Source organism: Pelodiscus sinensis, chromosome 5, assembly GCF_049634645.1.
Source record: "Pelodiscus sinensis isolate JC-2024 chromosome 5, ASM4963464v1, whole genome shotgun sequence".
Classification (NCBI taxonomy): Eukaryota; Metazoa; Chordata; order Testudines; family Trionychidae; genus Pelodiscus; species Pelodiscus sinensis.
The window spans coordinates 125889583-125911650 of record NC_134715.1 but is presented as its reverse complement, the minus strand read 5'-3'; the positions used below and the strand labels follow the sequence as shown (position 1 = coordinate 125911650).

At 43.6% G+C, this 22068-nt stretch overlaps 1 long non-coding RNA gene across 1 annotated transcript; it reads left to right on the top strand.

Annotated features, from left to right (window-relative positions):
- Positions 1 to 14156: 14156 nt before the first annotated feature.
- LOC106732377 (uncharacterized) lies at positions 14157 to 21730 on the top strand. The gene is made up of 3 exons (XR_012903919.1): positions 14157 to 14617; positions 17932 to 17987; positions 21625 to 21730. It is a non-coding gene; the product is annotated as an uncharacterized LOC106732377 (long non-coding RNA).
- The last annotated feature ends 338 nt before the right edge of the window (positions 21731 to 22068 follow it).

Sequence of the window (22068 nt, the reverse complement as noted above, 5' to 3'; positions counted from 1 at the left end):
GGGGCTGTGAGGCTGGAGGGGAGGATTGGGGGGCCCAGAAGAGGGGGGAGGGAAGCAGCGCTGGCGGGGGAGGGAGGTGTCCGGGGGGCCATGGGGCTTGCCGCACCACCACGGAGGGAAGGGAAGGGGGGCGGGATGCTGACATACACAGCTAGGGGCGTGGCCGTGTACATCAGCATTACAGACTCAGACACTGGGCTACTATATATATGATGACATTTCATTGGGGAAATATGGTGCAATTGCCCAGTTCCCCCCCAGCACACTTAAAAGTCAGTTTTGTACCAAAAGGACTATCAAACTGGGAGAGAATAATGGTTCATGTAATGCAAAATTATTCTTAATGCTTTTAACAAAGGTAAAGCCCGTGACAAATACATCTGGTAGTTGCCATCCCAGAAAGAAAGAAAAAAATTCCGGAGCACTGCTGGTAGTCTTTATAGTTTATCCATACTCACCAATGTCCATTGACGTCAGCTGAAGTGCAAAGCAATGGTTTGGCAGTGTTGCAAGGAGTCAGACTGACACATTCCAGAAGAAAGGGAGTTAAAAAAGAATAGGAAAGACCCACATGTTGTGTTGTAAGCTTCCCCAGCAAGAAGTAACTACCAACGCAACCAATTATTTGTACATTATCATCCGCTCCAGGCACAAGGGCTAGGAGACGGTTTACAAGATCAGTTCCTTGCAATTATCTTGCCTCTTATTTGAATCTACTTGCACAAGCTCAGCAATTTGATCTAGCCATTTTTCTTGTCTGACACACTACTCACTGCCAACATATCACTGCCCCCCATAGAAGGCCCTAATTGAGTCCCAGGTTAATAATTAATGGACCATTAAATATTAATTGTTGCACTGATCATAAAATCATTACAGAGAAGACATAGCCTTTGTAACATAAACAAAGGAAATTTTACTGCGCCTCCGTAACGGTGTCTGTTTCCTTGTTTTCTCACAGGTCTTTTTTTTTTTTTAATATATATTGTACCAGTTAAGACGTGGTCATACTAAATGAATGCAATTCCAATGGAATAACTATAAAATAAGATTATCAGTTTGTCTGCTTGGTGCCAAGTTACATATGTAGTAAAAAAATTATAGTATATTGACGCTGACACTGTATCCATTCGGTTTCTTTCAATTAGATGGATGCCAAAGTGCTTCTCAAATTAATTGTACAAAATCGGCCTGTCTCTTTTTATGGAACCTTTAACGTTTCTCTTGTCACATAGGGAGTTCATTGCCTTATAGGGTTAATTCTATTTTATAAACACCGATGGCCTGATTTTCATAGCTGGTGAGGATCCACGACTCCCACTGAAAATCAATGCAAACCGCAAGGGCTCAGAACCTCAGTGAATTAACTTGTAGCTACACATCTTCCACAAAATCAGTCTTCTATTATGAAACATAAAAACAGATCAACACAATATTGTATACTTTCTGTACAACTCTGTTTACCTTAAAGGATTAATATAGACAAATGGGAATTAGGAAGACGACATAAAGAGAAGACTCAGACAAACTGCATTCAAAAAATGCTGCAAGGGAGATCTGGAAGGATACACATATTTCAATTAAAAGGAATATGTTATTTTATGTGAGACAATTGTTGTGCCGATACTTACTGCATAGGCTGGAATATTGGAGTGAGGGGGAACGTCAATGAATAAAAGATACTGACTGAGGAAATTAGCTGGTTGAAGGGAAAGCCAAGACTCATTTGTACCAGACCCAGACCAGTGGGTTCCCGCAATCTAATGGAAAGTAGATATGCTGATTTCTGGGGTTATGTCTACGCCAGATTATCCCAAAATAACTATCCCATGTCTTCACAGCAAGCCTGTTATTTTGAAATATAACGAGCTTGCTATTCTGACGGTCCTGTAACCCTCATTCCACGAGGAGTAAGGGACATTTTGGAATAGCAGATTATTTCAAAATCTGGCGCTGTGTAGACAGCGCCTAATTACGAAGTAAGCTATTTCAAAATAAGATCGACATGAGATATACAATTTGCGTACCTCCAATTGTGTGTCTTATTTCGAGCTATGGTGCAGTGTAGACACACCCTGGATGAACAGTTTTGGCTTCCCTGACTAACCAGGGGAGGGGCTGCTGCAGCACAACCAGGAAGAACCTGCTTGCCAAAAGCAGCAGGCTAATCAGAACACCTGCAGCCCATTAAGGACCAGCTTGGGGCTAGGTTAAAAGGCTTCCCTTCAGGGAGGGCTGGCAGGCCAAGAACTGAGAGTGAAGAAGTGTTGGGGAAGAACAGAAGTTCGTGGTCAGATATGAGGACAAAGGTACTGGGAGAAGCTGGCTTTATGGGGGCTGGACTTGATGACCTCCTGAGGTCTCTTCCAGCCATATGATTCTAGGAGTTGGTTGGGAAAGTGGCTCAGGGAAAGGCTGCAACTCTTGTGGTGGAGTAATTACTACCTGCTGCTGCTGCTGATAGGGTCACTGGACTGGAACCTGGAACAAAGGATGAGCCCAGGTTCCCTCCAACCATCCCTGCACCACTATGGAGACTGTCTCTGAAGAGAGAGTTTGGGACTACAGAGGGGTTCACCCCAAAACCCATTTGACTGGGCTATGAAGAGGATAGCTTTGTAGGCTGTGACCCTTGACTCTAGTAAAAGGCAAGAGTCTATGTAGAGGGCCACAGGGAGCTTCTTAGGCAAACACTTTCTGCCTAGAAATGCACGATCTCACGGCAAGGCCAGAACTCTGTCAGAAATTTTTTAAAGGAATAAGAAAAAAGCTAAAGCAAAAAATAATGTTGTTACAGAAGACCCAAGAAATACAACTTCAATGGGTTTGACAAGGGTCAGGAATGGACTCGGAAAGGAAAACTGCACACAGGGTACCTCTACACTGCACCCATATTTCGGAATACGCTATTCCGAAAGAAATCTTCTGAAAAGCTCATTTCAAAATAACGCGTCCACACTACAGGGAAGCCTGGAAATTAGTCCAAGGCAGGCTTCCCTAATCTGGACATGCTACCTTGATTTGGAGCCCCAGGAAGTAATAGGGAGTATCATGACCAGGGCTCAACAAATTATACAATCTACTCGCTCGTGGCGAGTAGATTGTAACCCAGAAGAGCCGTGTTCGGGTGATCCGCGCATGCGCAGAACGATCTGCGCATGTGCAGATCGCTGGACAGAGCGGCTGTCGAGAAGGGCTCACCACGGTTCAGCGAGCCCTGCTCATGACCATGAGGGATGGTCAGCAGCCTGGGGACTAAGAGGTTAACTATGTCCCCTGTACCTAGCCAGGTAGTGGTCAGCCAATAGAAATGCAGCTAGGGATTTCAAACTAAGACAAAGGAATTTTTGGATTTTCCCTCCTTTGTCTCTGAGCCAGTTTGCTCTCTAGATACTGAGGGAGACAGAAGACATGTCTCTTTCCAAGAAAAAGATTCTTCATAATGTGTAAGAAGGATAAAGTCTAGATAAATCCGTCAGGTTTTATTGTTTTCTGGTCTGGGAATTTGGATCTGATGTCTGTGCTGTTAGAAAATGGGTTTTCCTCTAATTTGTAACTAAGTTTTGCAGGCCCATGGGGGAATCCTCCATGAGTATATTAATTGGTGGCTCTTACCATCTAGCCATTTTGATAATAAAGTTCTTTCTTTTTTTGTTTAACCTGGTATTGGTTAATTTTTGTGTTGGTTTTACTTTAGGGCTGAGATTTCCCAAGTGATCTCTTCCCAGGTTTTCTTACCATTACTTGGGTGGTGGCAGATGTTTTTGTTCTCCAAAGTCCAGGTACTAGGATTTTGGGGGGAGTTTTGTACCAAAGCCTGTAGAAATCAGGTTTTGGGGTGCTTTCTGTGGGCCCCCACTTCTGCATTCATCGTGCCAGAGTGGGAAACAGCCTTGACAGGGAGTAATTACTTTGAATGGCCTTAGGGGGGGAGCTATTTCGAATTAGCAGCAGTGGAGTGTCCACACTACAGCTATTTCGGAATAGCTATTTCTGAATAGGCCTTATTCCTCATGGAATGAGGTTTGCAGAAGTCAGAATAAGCCATCCGTTATTCTGAATTTATTTTGAAATAACGGACTTGCTGTGTGGATGCTCGCATTGTTATTTCAAAATAATGTTTGTTATTTTGCAATAACTGTGCTCTATAGATGCACCCACAATGATAAATACCAGAGGACAAGGAACTAGAAACAGAAGAAGACTGAAGATGCGCTGGATAGACATTGTGAACAGTGATACACAACAAAAGGGATTACAAATGAACAAAGCCCTGAAACTAATGCAAGAGAGAAAACAATGGGAAGGCTTCATTCAGATCCATTGTTACTGATGAATAGCCAGATAGTTACCACAGAATTTCTACAAAAGTTATTGAGCTCAATACAGTGTTAACTGGATTAAATTCTGTGGTCTGTAAAATGCATGGGGTCAGATTGGATGATCTAACGATCCCTTCTGTGCTCACAATCTATTACTCTATGAAAGTGTTTCACAGTGGACAGCCACATCACAAAGCACTTTATAACAGGAGGTCAAGAATACTCGGTATTAGGGGATATTAAGCAAGGCTGACTGTGAGTAAGCAGTTTATAATGCTGTAGACATTAGTGCTAATTCCAGATTAGTTCCGTGAGTGTTAATAGTCCCTAAAATTGGGAATTTTCCAAACTGTGGTCTCAAAAATAGTTGCGAAACACAAAGGGAAGCTGAGAGCTTGTAGATAGGGGTGAAGAATGCCAGCGTTTTAATATCTGATATTTGAGTGTGTGGTTTTTTTCTTGTGTGCTCTTAAAACCTAGCACTATAAAGCTCAAGTTTTATAAGCTTTGCACTGTATGTTAATTATAATCAACACACCATCCAGGCTACTGATGCCATTATTCAAAAGAAGCACAGATTTGTGAATATGGCATATCACATTAAAAGAAGGAAAATGAAAACATTTCCCACAGGAAATTGCATTATTGTTGCCAAAGGTAAGGAAAGATTCCCAGAACACTGGCACTAACCCACTTCGAAGAGGCTTGAAGGGAAGGTAAATTTATTTTCTCAAACAAAATGGAAATCACAGAGAAGTTCAAGAGTCTGAAATAAAAAGCAGAAGGCAGCCATCAGAATTGGAATGCAGATTTACCACACTATGCGGCAGCTCAAGACAAAATATGTGAATAACTTTTTCTTAGTAGGAGGCCAGTCACTGTATAGGGAGATATTATAAAGCAAATAAATAATTAGAAATTTAAATATCGTCAACAAATTATGATCTCATGTCTCTCTAGTGGGGAGGTTGGTTTGTTGGTCTTGTTTGCTTATTGTTGATGTAAGAGAGACCATAAAGTATTTTTTTGGGGGGGTGGCTTATTAATTCTTCTCCCTGTGTTGGTCCCTGGATACATGGGGATTATGAGAACTCCATGGCTACGTCTAGATTGGCATGATTTTCCGGAAATGCTTTTAATGGAAAAGTTTTCCATTAAAAGCATTTTCGGAACAGAGTGTCTAGATTGGCACGGACGCTTTTCCGCAAAAGCACTTTTTGTGGAAAACCATCTGTGCCAATTTAGACGCGCTTTTCCGCAAAAAAGCCCCGATCGCCATTTTCGCGATCGGAGCTTTTTTGTGGAAAACAAATCTGAGCTGTCTACACTGGCCCTTTTGCACAAAAGTTTTGCGCAAAAGGGACTTTTGCCCGAACGGGAGCAGAATAGTATTTCCGCAAGAAGCACTGATTTCTTACAGTAGGAAGTCAGTGCTTTTGCGGAAATTCAAGTGGCCAGTGTAGACATCTGGCAAGTTTTTTCCGGAAAAGCGACTGATTTTCCGGAAAAACTGGCCAGTCTAGACACAGTCCATATGTCTGCTGTAGTTTGTGCTTAGTCATTTTTGCTGCTGGGGATTTTGTTGGCCTTTTGCCTGCAACATGTGAAAGTTTCCTTTCAAGTTGGAGGAGACAAGATATTAATGGGCAGCAGGCTTGTTGCAACACTGCCTTCACTTTCAGATTTGTCACACAAAAGTGTCTCAGCAAACCTCCAAGGCACTGTGCCACTGGCAAAGAATTGTCACATGGGGATTAATCATGAATTGCTTATTCAAATCAATGTGGGAGTCCAACATGTTTCAGCTGAGAAATAAAATATCCAAGAATTGTGGGGAAAAAAACCCTCCCGGACCAAAGTTTTAATGAGACTCCAATTATCTTTTGTCTAACTTCTTGAGCTTTTTTTCTCCTCCTTCCTTCCTTACATTGCTCTCCACGGGGTGTCCTCCCTTGTGAATTTGTATCTGTATTTTAAGGAGGTGAATAAGAAGCAGCCCTTCATTGTTTTGCTTATCAGTTTTTCTTAGATTCCAATGCTAGAAGAGACCATTGTGATTGACTAGACTGAACACCTGTATAGCACAAGTGCTACAGTTTGAATCTCTCTAGTCCAGCACAATCTGGTCTGGCAGCATGGTCTGGCACGTTTTTAATGAGTTGGATGCCACATATCATGGGTGTGGTCAAGTTTCTTGTGATCCCATAAAGTGTATTTACAGCCATTAGTCCTGGCTTTCAGTGTTCTGTGCTGTTACTTGCCTCTAATTTACCCCTAAATGTCTTCTAAAAGCCCAGTAAGCAGTGGAGGTATTGACAATGCTGCTAGACAATACTGACCTCCTTTGGTCCAGCAAATTCTCTGGTTCGGTACCTGTCAGATCCCGAGAGTGCTGGACTTCAACCTGTACTGACTTTACCCACTGCTAATGCAATCCAGAGCTTAGATCCACAACCATGTTATCAATCACTATGCAAAGATTTTCTAAAATATAGGTATTCTCCAGAAATTATTTTGGCAATGTAGGCAAGGGAAGGCATTGCTGTCCCAAAACTACCAACACGCCCCAGCCACCTGGGAAGCCTGGAGCCACTGTGCATCAGTCCATCTCCTCAGTGGCCTGGGAAGGCTGCGGCCAAGACCGTGGCAGCCTGGCCACCGGGGAAGGCTGGGGCCAGGCCTGTGGAAGTCTGGAGCAGGCCGAGGAAGTTGGCAGTTGGGCGGCTGAGGAAGACTGGGGCTGGGGTCGGTGTGGCAGGGGCCAGGACCTCAGAAGTCTGGGGCTGGAGCTGAGCTAGGCTAGGGCCAGGACCGGGGTCATAGCAGTTCGTTCACCAGTTGCCGGGGATGGCTGGGGATGCAGTGCAGCATCCTCGGCACCTTAGGTGTCCAGGAAGAATTGGAATGGGATTGGGCGGGGCTTGGCTCCACAAGGAGGAGGGCAAAGGTTGCTGAAGGGGCGGGGCATCAGATAGAAGGGGCAGGACTGGTGCCAGCCTTCCCAGCTGGGCTTTCACCCACCACCCATGCTGGATTTTGTTTGATCTTTGAATTTCACTAGAGAGATAACGAGGGGAAAGAATGAGCCTTTCCACCTTGAGTCCCCTGTGCAGAGGTCAAGCAAATCTGTAGCCCCTTTTTATACTTCACGGGGCACTAACCAAGCTAAAGAGCACAGGAGAGGAACAGGAGCAGGTGAGGCACTTTGCTAATCCCCATTTGGAACTGGATGGATATATTTTGTGGCGAGCCAGGATCATCCCCTGAATAGGTGGTACAGGTAGAGTATTCACTCTATTCTTGGGCTGTACAGAGCTTCCACTGCCTATGACCTCAGTATTAATTCTGACCTAAGGCAAAATACCCACATGTTGGGCGGCTCAGGATTAATACATTGACTTATATTATAGAAAGCTGGCTGAGAACATCTTCTATTCGGAAAAATAGCCACGCACACTTAAGAGTATGTCTAGACTGCACGCTTATTTCAAAATAAGCTATTCTGGAAGAAATACTCCAAAAAATAGTTTATTTTGAAATAGACTAATTTTCTTCCCTGTAGTGTAGATGTGCTGAGGCAGGCTTCCGTAATGTGGAGGTGCTACCTCGATTTAGAGCCCCAGGAGGTACTGGGAGTAATTACTTTGAATGGCCCTGGAGAGGAGTTATTTCAAAATAGCAGCGGTGGCACAAAATAGCTATTTCGAAACAGGCGTTATTCCTTGTGGAATGAGGTTTAAGGTTTGAGGTAGAAGTCGGAATAAGCCATCCATTATTTAGAAATTATTTCAAAATAACAGAATTGCTGTGTAGATACTCGCATTGTTATTTTGGAATAACGGCTGTTATTCTGAAATAACTCTGCTGTGTAGACGCACCCTTAGTGAGCTACATTGAGAACTTTGCAAGAGAAGGGAGACTCCCTGAGTTAAATCCAGCCAGCTCTTAGAAGTAGTGTTTAGTGGTTTACTTATATATGGCACAGCTCTGTCAGGAACAAAAAGCTGGTCTGATATACGTCATTTAGCTGGCGGCAATAAGAAGTCTAAGACAGAAACAAATATTAGTTCTCTTTTCAGTTCTATTCAGTGGGTCTTTAGTATTGTATTACACTGTTATATGAATTTGGGAGATAATTGAAAGTGAAATTAATAAGATTCATGACCCTTAAACAGAACATTAGCTATTAACACTAATAAATAATCTAAAAAGGAAGGAACAGGTTTTGTCCAATGTTATCTCTCCCCCCCAAATTTGTACCCTTAAATGGACATTTTAATTTAACATTGAAAAGAAACAAAATTAGGTAATATAGCTCTTTCCTATTGCGGAATAGTCATCCTATTTTTCATCCAAGATAAACCTTTTTTAGTCTGAGAACACAATGGCAAAATAATATGATATGCAAATAACTGTATTATTACATTTGTGGATCTACAATGGTACTTGGGGACGATCATGAATTGCTTATTCAAACCAATGTGGGCGTCAAACATGTTTCAGCTGAGAAATAAAATATTCAAGAATTGTGAAAAAAGAACCCTCCTGGACCAAAGTTTTAATGAGACTCCAATTACCTTTTGTTTAATTTCTTGTGATTTTCCCCCCTTCTTCCTTCCCACTTTGCTTTCCATGGGGTGCCCTCAATTATATTTCTCTGGATATACAGATTTCTCAGCATTGTTAAGTATATTAGATAGGCTGTGGAACTCATTGACACAGGTGAGGCTAACAACTTAGTAAGATTAGAAGAGGGACTGAACAATTATCTGACTGACAAGAATATCCAGAAACTTCAGAGGGGTAGCCGAGTTGGTCTATAACTAACTGATGACAAGTGGAATTCCGTTTTGTCTTCTTGGCCTGTCTTGAAGTAGTTCATGTCAGGGTTCTCTTCTGGCTCTGTGGATCTGTTTTTTCTCCTATCAAAATACACAGGGAAGAATTGGAACTTAACTTTATTTACAAGTTTGATTCTTATCAGAGAGGAATGAATAAAGATATTGACTGGCTCTCACACTACCTTCCACATCCTAATGACTTAACCACCCAACCAGCCAATGGGTACTTATAGAGGTGCAAATTATTCTATCAGTCTCTTGTAATGTGAACAATCAAATTCACCATTTTTTTCTCTTTTTTCTTTTCCCCTCTCAGCTGTGTAGATGCACCCTAAGATCCAACAACACTCTGATTACTGAAAGGGGCTGTAAGGCTGCCTGAAGCAGAGAAAATCCGAAAGAGGCACCAAGTCTCTTCCATCCACACCATGAGAGAGTTTCATTGTCTATAAAATCATTTTCTCTGAGTGAAAGAGCAAAACTGAATTCTCTTTTTCATTAGCCATCCATTGCATTCAGTGCTCTCCAAAAATGCACCTGTTCTGATGTGCCGAATTCTCCACGCCACACGATCAAGTTAGCAAGTTTTATCCACATTTTCCCTAATCTTTTATGACTGAAAATAACAAACCCTCCATAGTTTATGTGCTGATCTTGCCCTCAACTTCACTCCCTGACCTCATGTTTTCTAATTAGTTGTTTTCTCAAACAATTCATCAGCTTCAATCTGTTTCTTCCCTTTCATGATTTGATGTCCCTGCGTAAATTTTCCCCTGAGGGGAATGTTCCACAGGAACTCATAGGCTCAGCATAAGGTCAGTTTTCATGTAAATTACACAAAAACTCCTGCTCAGCATGAGTCATCCAGTAAACCAACACAGAATCACCATCTGTATGAATAAGCTGATGGGCAACAAGGGACTCTCAGCAGACATTCCAAAGGAGGCAGTGAAATAGGGTAAGGAGAGCAAGAGGAGCAATTAATGAGTGATTTGCAAATGCTTAGTGGACAGATCCTTAGAGGGTGTAAAATGTTCAGGGAAGTCCTGCTTACTAAGGCCAGATCTACACTCCCAGGGGTGGGGAAACTTTTCAAACCAAAGAGCCAAACGACATCAAAATTCTGAACAAGTGGTTAACAAAGAGCCGGTAGAAGAATGCCCATTTACATGAATGAAAACATACAATAGAACAGTATTGATAATTACATGATGATTAATAACAGCAGCAATGAAACATTGTACTCACAGACTTTATGTAAAGGGACTTCTGCTGGGGGATGCAGTTTGTGGATGTGGGGTGCAGGAGTCAGGGGTGGGATGTATGAGGGACTCGGGGCTGGGGGTGGGAAGTAGAGTATGTGGGGGCAGGAGCGGGGCCAGATTACAACACAGCATACACGAAGGGCAAGTCATGCCTGACCAATCTGATTAGCTTCTATGATGAGGTAACTGACTCTGTGGATATGGGAAAGTCTGTGGATGTGATATACCTTGATTTAACAAAGCATTTGATATGGTCTCCCACAATACACTTGCCAGTAAGTTAAGAGAATATGGATTGGATAAATGAACTGCAAGATGGATAGAAAGCTGGCCAGACTGTCGGGCCCAGCAGGTAGTGATCAATGGCTTGATGTCAGGTTGGTGGTCGGTTTCTAGCGGAGTGCCCCAAGGATCTGTTCTAGGAATGGTTTTATTCAACATCTTTATTAATGACCTGGATGAGGAGATTGATTGCACCATCAGCAAGTTTGCAGATGACACTAAGCTAGGGGGAGAGGTAGATACGCTGGAGGGCAGGGATAGGGTCCAGAGTGACCTAGACAGATCAGAGGATTGGGCCACAAGAAAACAGTTGAGGTTCAAGATGAACAAGTGTAGAGTCTTGCCCTTGGGACGGAAAAATCCCAAGTATTGTTACAGGCTGGGGACTGACTGGCTAAGTAGTTGTTCTGCAGAAAAGGACCTGGGGATTAGAGTGGATGAGAAGCTGAATATGAGTCAACAGTGTGCCCTTGTAGCCAAGAGGGCTAATGGCATATTAAGGTGCATTAGGAGGAGCATTGCCAGCAGATCCAGAGAATTGATTAGTCCCCTTTATTCAGCTCTTGTAAGGCCACATCTGGAGTATTGTGTCCAGTTCTGGGGCCCCCACTACAGAAAGGATGTGGATGCATTGGAGAGGGTCTTGCGGAAGGCAACCAAAATGATAAGGGGGCTGGAGCACGTGACCAATGAGGAGAGACTAAGGGATTTGGGTTTGCTTAGTCCTCAGAAGAGAAGAGTGAGGGAGCATTTGATAGCAGCCTTCAACTTCCTGAAGGGAGGTACAAAAGAGTATGGAGAAAGGCTGTTCACAGTAGTGATGGATGGCAGAACAAGGAGCAATGGTCTCAAGTTACAGTGGGAGAGGTCTAGGCTGGATAGTAGGAAAAACTATTTAATTAGGGGTGTGTCTAAACTATATGGCTCCGTCGACAGAGCCATGTAGATTAGGCAGGACGGCAAAGGGAAATGAAGCGGTGATTTAAATAATCGCCGCTTCATTTAAATCAAATCGGCCACCGCGCTGTGCCGATCAGCTGATTGCCGGCACAGCGCGGCAGTCTAGACGGGGATCTGCCGACCCCAGAATCCTTCATCAGCAGCTCCTTTATGCCTCGTGATCTGCTGATGAACGGGTCTGGGGTCGGCAGATCCCCTTCTAGACTGCTGCGCTGTGCCGACAATCAGCTGATCGGCACAGCACGGCGGCCATTTTGATTTTAATGAAGCAGTGTTTATTTAAATCATCGCTTCATTTCCCTTTGCTGTCCTGCCTAATCTACATGGCTCCATCGATGGAGCCATGTAATTTAGACACACCCTAGGAGAGTGGTGAAGCACTGGAATGGGTTCCCTAGGGAGGTGGTGGAATCTCCATCCTTAGAGGTTTTAAAGTCTCAGCTTGACAAAGCCCTGGCTGGGTTGATTTAGTTGGGATTGGTCCTGTCTTGGGCAGGGGGCTGGACTTTATGGCCTCCTGAGGTCTCTTCCATCTCTATGATTCTATGAAGGAAGTCATCAATTACTCCTCCATAGAGGCTAAAAAGCAGGATGGAGAAGACATCACTGATAGCATGATCAAGGTCATGGAAAAGCAAATCTGGGTTGGAAGGGCATGTAACCCCACTTATCCCCTCCCACACATCACCTTTGGCCTACCCCCAGGAGAAGGTTCATTGTTGGGAATGCCAAGCACAGATAGTCTCCTGATGCTATTTGTGGGGGCACTATATAGACTCCACCCCTCTCCTTGGCACTTCTTAGTGGTTTGTTTAGATAGCTCCCCACTCAGCATACTGCCTATTGTGAATCCCATTCTGAGATACTAACTCCCCCCATTCTGAGGTACTAACTCCGGGGCACCCATCTCTGGCCTAAGGATTCCCCTGGGAGGGAAGCACCTTGCAGTGCTGTGCCTAAGTCCCCTCTGTGGATCTAGCCCCCTTTGCCTCAGTTTCCTACCTGTAAATGGGGACAATAACATTGCTGTTCCTCACAGGGTTCTTGTGCAGGGCTCAGATACTGTGTGGATGTGGCCAGATAAGTATTTAAAAATATAATGGCTCCTAGCTGTTCTCTAGCAAGGCTAAGGAATGTGGGGAATGAGACTCGCAATCTAGGTTTCACTTGCAGTGTGCTGTGCTGAACCCGCAGCATAAATCAGACCACACAATAAACAGTTTGGGATTCCGTGAAAGGTAAATTAGAATGTTAAAAAAAAAAATCTTTAAAGCAGTAACGATTTAAGGTGCCAACAATAACCACCAGAATAGGATATTTATCTTTTAAAAGCATGAGACGTTTATTTCATAGGCAGTGTCTCAGTTGGCAGAAGGAACCCTCCCCCACCCCAAAACCAAAGAAGTGTGAGGCCTCAGAAGTTTGTCAGTCATAGCATTCTCCATTTATGCTGGCAGAAAATCTGGGTGACACTCTGTATTTAACAGGCAAGCGTGCGAAAAAACAGGTTCAGTGTGTGGTGAAATCATGCAGCTGTTGATGTATTATTGTTGGCACCGGTATCAAATGCAGACACCTGAGGTGAAAAATAAGATGCAATTTCAAACACATGAATAAATTCTAGTTCTCAATTATTCCATTTAGATGCACAGAAGAAACAGCCTCGTGAGGAGAATGTTTGCCACAAACCTCCTCCAGTTGGGTTTGCTGCTAAAAACATAAATACAAAACTAAGCTATGCTTTACAGATAAACAATGACTGCAATTGTTTAGATGCCTCACTTTTAATTAAACAATGCTCCAATTAAAATGTGATTGGATTGCCACAGGTAAATAAATGTAAGGCTGCAAAATGGGATTAATTAAGTGAGATAATACGTTACCACTCCACCCCCAGCATCCAGCATTAAAGCACTATTGGTTCAGAGGAATTATTCATCCGGTTTAAGTATTTTTATTCCTTTAAACTAACAGACATCAAAAGGCCAAAACAAAACAGATTCCCCATTAGGAAAAATCATCATGCACGTTCCTCCCAGACACCTCTGATGAAATGCTAAAGTGCAAAGGAACATCTTAGTGCAAACAGAAAAAAGCAACAACCCATAGTGATCACACTGCAGTTTAGTAGCAATATGAAAGAGCTGAAGGAATTTAGAGGATTTATTTTTTCTCTGCCATCTATACTGGCATGTGCAACCATTGATTAATAGTAACTCCATTTTAGGTACTCTCACAGCTGGAAGACTCTTACAGGGCCCAATCCTGCAAGTTTTTCAAACGGAGTTCAGGGGATACAGTACTTTATGGGAAGCTTTCAGCAGGGCCACCCAGAGGGGAGGCAATTTGCCCCAAGCCCCGCAGGGGCCCTGTAACAGGGCAGCTGCCCTGTACTGGCCCCTTAAGAGCCAAACCCCAGCCTGGAGCAGGCCCGGGGAGTTCAGCCCAGCTGGGTGGCGTTGGCCAATTAAGGCCCAGCTGGGGGCTATAAAAGGGCAGGGCTGCTTCAGCCAAGGGAGTGTGAGCCTGGCTGCCGAGGGAGCAGGATGCTCTCTGGAGCTAGGGCAGGGCTAGAGAGTCAGGCTGGGCCAGGACGCTTGGACAGCCAATCGGCCAGCCTGCTAGGCCTGCGGCAAGGCTGAGAGCCTGGCGGCCGAGGGAGCAGGATGCTCTCTGGAGCTAGGGCAGGGCTAGAGAGTTAGGCTGGGCCAGGGCGCTCGGACAGACAACCAGCCAGCCTGCTAGGCCTGCGGACAGGCCTGCTGGAGAGACACCAAACCCCTGGAAGGGGGGCTCAGAGCGAGTGACTTGGGCACTGCCGGAGGGCAGTGTGGCGAAGAGAGCAACGCGACTAGAAGATTCCAGAGGGGAAATGCCCCGTGAGCGAAGGCCTGTGCGGGCGGAATGGACTGATTCCGGGGACAGATGACGGACCCCCGCTACGGTGGTGAGTGACCCCCTCACAGGCCCCCATGAGAATGTCTGAGGTCTGAGACAGGGAGTGCCAGGAAGGGGCCCCCAAAATTGCTTTGCCCCAGGCCCCCTGAATCCTCTGGGCAGCCCTGGCTTTCAATACCACTGAGGTTCAAAACTACCCCAACCTTAGCCGTGGCCTTAGAAGGTGAAGCTAAAATCACAAAAGTATTACAAATGTGGAATACAAATCCAACAAGCAATTGTCTTCACATGTAACTAGTGAAAACTAGGAGATGTAGAACAAGAACTTGAATATGACGCAGTGTCTGCTCTTTTCCAAAATATAAGTTGACCAGATAAAAGGAGAAACACAAAATGATCCAGTGGCTGGAGAGAGTATAGGGAAAACAGAAAATCAGCCATTCACCTCCAAGCTGAAAATCCCATTAGAACTATAGAGGTGGAAGTTCAGAGTGTAGTGAGATTCTGAATGCCCTCCACATTGCAAAGCATAGTCTGCACCTCCATGTTGGTTCTAAGAAAGTAAAGACAGAGCCTGATAGGTCCTACTCAGCAAAGGCAGAAACACTGGTGTGACGTAGACACTCAGTATGCAAAATAGAATGTAAAGAACCAATCAAACCACCGGATCTTACTCCTACCACCGATCATGCTGGTTCAGAAGTGAGTGCCCGCTCTGTGCAATAGTGCCGTAGCATGCAACAACTGCATGTCTCCTCATTCTGGCCTAGTGGTTAGAGCGCTGGTTTAAGACTCAGTAATAATGCTGCCTAGCTATGCTAGAGTGCTTTCCAACCAGAGGTTCCAACTCACTTTACAAGGAAGTCAATATCATCACAGGAAGGAACCTGAGGTACAGAAAGGCCACACTGCAGGCTGGTAGTAAAGACAGGAATAGAACTGAGGACTTCTAACCTTCAGTATAATGGAACAGCAGCTGTCCTTTTGCCTACTATGTGGTATGAAGCCTGAAGGGAGGAGACAGGCAGAAGGATTTCCTCTTTGGAAGAACTTCAGTGTAGAATGTCACCAAGGGAACACTGGTGTGTCACTTGGACCCAGCTTTCTTTACAGTCCTAAATATCTGCCAGGACAACACTCAAGTGGTTTTGGCATAGCACCTAGAACAGCGGGGCCCTGATACATAACTGGGAATTGGTGGCACTACTACAATACATTTGTATCTTTCTAATATATAAGACTTAGCAGTCCATGGGGTGCTGCATTCCTGTACCTGTCATAGGTTCATAATAGATGTTTCCCATTGGCCTTTTCCTGCCTGTGAACAAGACAAGTGGCAACAGTCATGTAACTTGCACAGGAAAAATATTATTGTCCCTTGCAGCAGCCCAAAATGTGTGCCCACTCACTTCAGAAACTAAGGCGGCGGATTTTTTTTTTAAAGTTTCCTATCGAGAAGACTCTGAATGTCATTAGAAAATGTGCACATTTTACATGAGCCTCTGAAAGGAATTTCCCAAGGAAGGAAGTAATGCTATAAACAAACCAGTGGAGACTCAAAGATTTGAATAAATTTCCATACAGAATTATTCTGAATGTGATATTTAAGCAAAATGTAGAGGCAAAACTATATAACTTTATTTGTGCCATAAAACCTTATTATAGTGTAATGCCAGATAAGACTGTAGAGGCCAATCTGCCAATTCAGGAGTATTTTCTCTTATTCGTTCAAGCACAAGAATTTTATTTCCAGTTTATGTCTGAATAATTCCCGTGAACGGCACTATATTGTCTGTCTGTTCTATTTAGAATAGAATAATTTATTATGCTATTTATATTAGGATTTTAGGCACTTCTGGACTGATCATGAAATAACCCTATCAGTATTAAAAACACCAAAATTAAGGAGTATTATGCTATTGTCAAGAATGGTAGCTTTGTATAAGCCCCTATTTTTTATTTCCTTTAACATTGCCAAAATTATGGGTTTGATCTGAAAACTTCCATGCTGATTATCAGCTTCAGTCTGAATTGTTCCAATTCTCCCTCCTTCCCTCCAAAAAAGACCCCCAACAACAACAGTCCAGTCATTTTTAGGAGGAAGCTAGGGAAAGCTGCATTGTTTTTCCCATGTTGAAAAATTCTGGCAGTCTTTTCTGGCAATACCATGACTTCCATGCTTTGAACCAGGGACTTCAAACCTTGCAGGCCTATAATCTGTGGGTCTGGAATGTGCCTTTTGTGATCTCTCAAAAGGGACTGAAATTTGGGCTAGTTATAAGCCTTTGAGGGAAAAAAATCAAAATCACAAAAGTTTCCTAGGGATTTGCTAGGGTTTAACAGCTAAAATCTCTGCAGGGACCACCCTCAGCCAAACATGCCTCAGCAGCTCACAGGCTGCCCTGCTTACCAGCAGCCCCCGGCTGGCTGTTCCATGGTGTTGTCTGCATTGCAGGGGAGGTGGAGAAGGAGGCTTCATGCACTGACCCCACCTCCAGGAAAATCTCTGAGCTCCTACTGACTGGAAACCAGCCAAAGGGAGCTGAGACATTGTGCTGCACTGCCCCTGCTCCCAGCAAAATCTCTCAGCCCCTGTTGGCCAGTCAGAGCTGAGAGATTTTGCTGGGGGATTGGGGCAGTACTCAAAACCTCTCCCCACCACCGCAGCATAGAGTGCCACAGGGAGCAGGTAACCACTTTGAGTGGCAGTGGTCCATGCTTCAGGGGCAGGTGGGCCTGATTAAAAGGCTTGGTGGGCTGGGTCTGGCACACGGGCCATATCTTGGCCACCCCTGGACTAGGCTGCAAGTCCCCCACAAATCAACTATATACTAAGATGGTGACAAAAAGTCTGAGGACTAGAGACTAGGTTTGGGTAGGCAAGGAGAATAGGATTAAGACATGGACTCAAGGATGAGACGGGGATAAGGACATGTTAAAGGGGATAGGGCAAAAAGAATCAAGCTTGGGGAAAACAAGCAGAAGAGTCTGTGCTCACTAAACTGCTTCTTCTTCCAAAGTCCGGAATAGAAGATCCCAAGATTCCTACATCTCGCCATTGCTTTGCTGAAGACAAGTATCTATGAAACCCAGTGGCAAAGTGTTCCCTCCCCTTCTAGAGCTGGCTCACAGATAGGGCAACAACCTACTACTGCTATCTGTTCCTCCATTACCTCAGATGGCTCAGGTCTGTGTGGATGGCTGTAAAAGTTTCAACACTGCTGATGTCCCAGGTCACTGTGTGTTAATGCAACCACGTCATGGGACTTGTGTTTTTATAGAGTGCAGAAATTAGGCCTCTTGTGTCTAAGCGTTACGATCGTCTTTAATTATATGAATACATCCTGATTTTTTTCCTCACAGGATCCCTTCCTCGTTCATGATGAATCCGGGTTGTGTAGTGCAGAAGACTGTCATCTGTAAGTCTCTGCTTCATTTGTTGCGGAAGGCGTGTAGTGAATGAACCACCATAATACTGCAGGAAGAGAAAAGACACTCATGGTTAAGAAAGCTGACTATTGCCCTAGACCAGGGGTCTCCAAACTATGGCCCGGGGGCCGGATGCGGCCCGCGAGGCCCTCTCATCCGGCCCGTGGAGACCTTTTTGGATTCAAAGGCAGAAGAAGTGAGATTGTTTCAAAACCCATTTGAAGCAGATGTGGCCAGTTGCCCAGATGAACTGCAGCTGGAAGTCATTGAGTTGCAAGCAAATGACCTCCTTAGGGACAAGTTCAAAATAGGACTGGTGGGTTTTTACCAGTTTTTGCCCAAGGAAGACTTTCCTAATGTCAAAACTTTTGCATCAAGGTACCTTTCAATCTTTGGAACAACATACCTGTGTGAACAAACATTTTCAAGAATGAAATACGTGAAGAACAATTTGAGAACAAACTTGTCCGATGATAATCTCAGGTCACTGTTGATGTTAGGGACAACAAATCTAAAGCCAGAAATGTCTGCTATTTTGGCATCCAGGAAACAATTTCACCATTCACACTAATACAGGTGTTCATGTGTAGTGTATGAATGTGTTATTAAATAATAACTGAATAAAATAATATTAAATAATTAAAAACAACATCCATGTTTTGATTGTTTTTTATTTGGACCTCAAGTGTGTAGTCGGCCCCCGAACTGCTGTTTGATAGTTAATGCGGCCCTCGGGCTGAAAAGTTTGGAGACCCCTGCCCTAGACCATTGGATTCTATTCCTGCCTCAGTCACAGGGTTCCTGTGTGTCTGGGCAAATCACATAAACCAAACTTTTCTCAGGTGGCCACTCACTATGTGTTTCTCATTTTCTGGATGCCTGACTGGAGAGCCTGGGGACTGATCTGCAGATGTTATGTGACTCACAGCTGTAATGGAAGTCAATGAGAGCTGTGCTTTAGGTGTATAAAGTTCTATATCATGCTAGGTACTCTTTAAAATCTGATTTTAGTCATTTCAAACTGGGGACATGAAATTAGGGGATACTTTTTACCTGAGTCCCTCTGGGTATGTCTACACTACCCCCCTAGTTCGAACTAGGGGGGGTAATGTGGTCATACGGTGTTGCAAATGAAGCCCGGGATTTGAATTTCCCGGGCTTCATTTGCATAAAGTCAGCCGGCGCCATTTTTAAATGCCGGCTAGGTCGGACCCCGTGCCACGCGGCTACACGCAGCACGGACTAGCTAGTTCGGATTAGGCTTCAAAAAAAGGTGCTATTGAATGCAAACTGTGCTTTTCTAAAGAGAGCGTCTAGACTGTCTTTTGAAAAAGCAGCTTGGTTTTTGAAAAATCTGCTTGTAGTGTAGACACTCTCTTTCGAAAGAGGCTTGTAGTATAGACATAGCCCTTGATAGATAAGGTGATAGTAGAAAATATACTGCAGGGTGTTGCTATGTATGCTGTGTTGTACGCATCTCCAGGATATTAAATAGTGTGCTGGATATAGAAGATGCTGCGGGGAGGGGGAAAAGCAACGCTGATGATGTTGGAGGGCTTTTCCCTTCACCCTCCCATTTCCCTGGTTCTTCTCACGCAGAAAGGGAGCAACAATATACCAGAAAGTCAAAGTGCAGACAATTCAATATTGATTGGGGTTAACTTCCAGCAAGCATGATTCCAATTTTCCTTTTTTCCCCACTTACTTCCTTTTTGCCCCCCTCCCCAATTTAAACAGTAATATTCTCAGCTGGGTAATATACCCAGTCATTTTACTGCAGTTCTACAAACCAATGCTAGTGTATTGTAACATAATTTCCTGACAAATTATATCCTGCCACCTTGATTGATGTATATCCCACAAATTTAATTAGACAGCAGACAGAAATAATTAAAGAACCAGACAGAGACCATACAGATTAATAATCGAATAGTGGGCACCATAAAGTCAAAACAATAAAGAAATGAGGTTTTTCACAACTATGTCTATAAAATTTCACAACTATATCTCACTCACTATATCTATTGATAAGTGAGTTCTTGCCAGAAAGAAAGCTATTAAACTAAAAGTCTCAGAGGAGCAGCCCTGTTAGTCTGTACATAAGAATGGCCATACTGGGTCAGACCAAAGGTCCATCTAGTCAAGTATCCTGTCTTCCAACAGTGGTCAATGCCAGATGCCCCAGAGGGAAGGAACAGAACAGGGAATCATCAAGCAATCCCTCTCCTTTCACCGATTCCCAGCCTCTGACAGAGGCTAGGGATGCCATTCTTACCCATCCTGGTTAATAGCCATTGATTTACCTAACCTTCATGAGTTTATGTAGTTCTTTCTTGAACCGGTTAAAGTGCTGGTCTTCACAATCTCCTCTGGCAAGGAGTTCCACAGGTTGACCATGCACTATGTGAAAAAAAACTTTCTTTTGTTTGTTTTAGACCTGCTACCTATTAATTTCATCTGGTGACCTCTAGGACTATGTCTACACTACAAAGATTTTTTTTGGAAAAACAGCCATTTTTCTGCAAAAAATTGAATTATGTCCACACTGCAATCACATTCTTTCGAAAGAAAATTGAAAGAACAGAGGGGTTTTTCCGACATTGGTAAACCTATTTCTACAAGGAAGAAGCCTTTTTCTGAAAGAGCTCTTTCAGAAAAAGGCGTGTGTGGATGGGGAAGAGGGAAAAGGGAAAGAGGAAAAAGAAGAGGAAAGAGGAAAAAGCACCTATGCCCTGGTGTCCACTCCGTCCATAGTAATCACAGCTTAAATGCGAGATAGCGTCCATTCAGTGTGGATGCTCTCTTTCAAAAAAGCACATCGCTTTTTCGATGCACTTTTGCTGTGTAGACACTCTTTTTCGAAGAAGTCTTTTTGGAAGATCTCTTCCAGAAAAACTTCTTCCAAAAGAGGCCTGCAGAGAATTAGAGTACTTAAAGAACTAGAGAGAGCCTAGTTCTTTAAGTTTAAAAACAAAGAATAGTCCTGTGGCACCTTAGAGACTAAAAGAAATATATATATATATAGTAACATGAGCTTTTGTGGGCAAACCCCCACTTCCTCAGATGAGCTTGAGTGGAGTAAAAAGGTGTGTGTGTGGGGGGGGGGGGGGGGAGGGGCTCACGATTTATATCAGAAAAAGAAGATGCAGGGGGGAAGTACCTGTTCGAAATAAATCACTATTCCTAAACTTTCCTTGTGGAATGAGGTTTACAGGGATGTCAGAATAGTGAGCCTGTCATATTTCAAAATAACAAGCATGCTCAAAAGATGTGGAATAGTTGTTTGAGGATACTGGAGGCATCCCAAAGTAGTGCTGCAAGGTAGCCATAGCCGTAGAAAGCAGGAGCTGTTATTTCAAAATACCCAGCCCCTGATTTTGAAATCATTAACTTGGTAGTGTGGAAACTCTGCTTCTTATTTCAAAATAAGGGTAGATATTTGAAGTAACTCCCTAGGGTAGACCAGGGCTGAAGTGCCACAGTATTACTCATTGCTATTCAACTACATTCTAGGGTCTTTTTTTTACCCTACGGGTGTTAGATTGGATCACCTTCTTAATAGCCTAATATTAACTTATTTCAGTGTGACTGGTTTGGAATTTGAGGATGTGATCTTTTGCTTCATAGCTTTTGGCTATCCCTGCTGCTAAGCCAAAGAACAAGGCCTCAGACTGTCACCGCGAAAGAAATCCCATACACAGGTGAGTTATGCTTTTGATTCTTTGTTTTTTACACCCCTGTAACTAGCTAAGTGATAAGAATATGGCCACATTATTAACATATTGACCTTTCGAGTATATCTTTATTTTAACAGATACTCCAGGCACTAAGCCCTTTAAGGTCAAGTTCTTGGCTTTAGCACCTTTATTCCAAAGACTATCACTGGATGCTAAACTCAAAGAATACATTTTAATTAATTTTTATTCCTAAACTAATGAACAGATTGCTTGCAAATTCTTAGGAAATCCATTCTGTCCTCACAGAATGCTGTAATCTGAGGGAAGATGCAATGTAATCTTCATACATAATACAATTGAATCTTGGCTTTCAATGCAAAACTCAATTCAAACC